Here is a 1,647-nt window from a genome sequence, read left to right as displayed (position 1 = left end):
AGGTCCCAACTCTTAAGCTTAGAAAAGTCTCAGCACAAAATCGAGGTGCTCTCTGCAGAGACCTGGGATTTTCAGTGGAGTCTTGATGAGTTTTGGTGCTGATCTGCCACTTGTGGGAGCGGGGCCCTGCTTCTAAGGCACCTTTGAAAAAATAAAAAAATAAGTCCTCGCCTGTGTCTCCATTACTGGTGCAGACTACAGCTACACCAACGTTTTACAGGTAGACATTTCACCTGACTTCTGGAAGACATCCTCTTCTTATACCCCTTTGTATCTGCAAGAGCTGGAACCTGACCTCCCAAGAAGGAGTAATTTTTTTAATATAACAATAAGCACAAGAGAGGCTCTTAAACACAACCTTACTTCCTGGCATGTCACTCCTGCTCCATGCAAGCCCACCTTTGCTCAGCTTCCAGCACGACTGAAGCAGCAAGTCTGGCCAGCAAGAGCTTTTAAATGAAGGGGGGGAACACATTTTCAAAGGGAGACTGAAAAGGCAGCTGGGTGTCTCCCTAGTAATTAAAGTCTCCGTGCATACTTTCAGCCACTGCTGGACTAAGAAGAAAGGCACTGTCTCCCGGCCCCTGCAGGATCCCACCCCTGCAGTGCAAGGGTTCAGCAAAACCTTCAGGTCTCAACAGAAAAACAAACCAAAAACAACCACCAAAAAAAAAAAGGAGCAGGGGGAAAAAAAAAAAGAGGCAGTGCTGAAGATGATCCCCAATACAACGAGCATCCCTGATTTCAACAACCTTCAGCACCAGCCAAGGAAGTGCAAATTGCTGTGGTCAGAGCTGGTGGCAAAAGTACTCGCCAGAAGGAATTCAAGTTCTCAGTTCTGGCTGAGAGCTTTAAATCACTTAAACCAGCTCTGAGGGTGTCAGCGCTTGAGGCTTTCATATGGTCACAGGAAGGAAAAGCAGGGTGTCTGTACCAGTGGTGCCCGGGTGCACTGACAAAAGCAGTACTCCAAAACGCCCAAGTCCCTCAAAGCCTGAGAAAATCAGAAGGGAGTTTCCCAATAGAGGATATACATTACAACAGGCTTTAGGCAAAGAAAAATCGATTGGATGTCAGCCCTGCTGCGAATATGTCAGCACCGCAGGAGATATCATGGACAAATACGCAAATATAATAAATGGCTTATATATAATGACGCATACAAAAAGCCTACTGAACATAAAGGAAGCCTTGAATCATACCCTATTATGCTGCACCCTAGTTTAATCTGATATTAAATATACTGCTTATGATGTACAAATTACTTTAAAAAGTTATTAAAATGTTACAACAACAAAACTGATAAGTGAATTCAAGTTTTATGCATGACCTCGCAAGAAAAATTTTGGTTTTAGGAAGCTTCAGACAATGTTTAAATAGTATGGCAACTCTCTACCATTGTTAACAAGTGTCAGCAAATTTTAAGGCCATAATTTCATCACACAATAAAACGCATTCATCTTTATTTCAGGAAAAAAACCCCAAACCACCCCCCTCTGCCCCCCCAAAAAACCCCAGGTGGTGGTGCGCTGAGGCAGAAAGTTACTACCACATCCAGAAGTAAGGAAATCTGAAGCCAGTGGTTTTTGCAGATGCCATCTGTGTAGCTCCCACCCTATGCAGAGAGCTCACTGGCAAATTCTGGCA

The sequence above is a fragment of the Pelecanus crispus genome, chromosome Z, assembly GCF_030463565.1.
Source record: "Pelecanus crispus isolate bPelCri1 chromosome Z, bPelCri1.pri, whole genome shotgun sequence".
NCBI classification, from domain to species: domain Eukaryota; kingdom Metazoa; phylum Chordata; class Aves; order Pelecaniformes; family Pelecanidae; genus Pelecanus; species Pelecanus crispus.
This window is presented reverse-complemented; position numbering follows the sequence as displayed.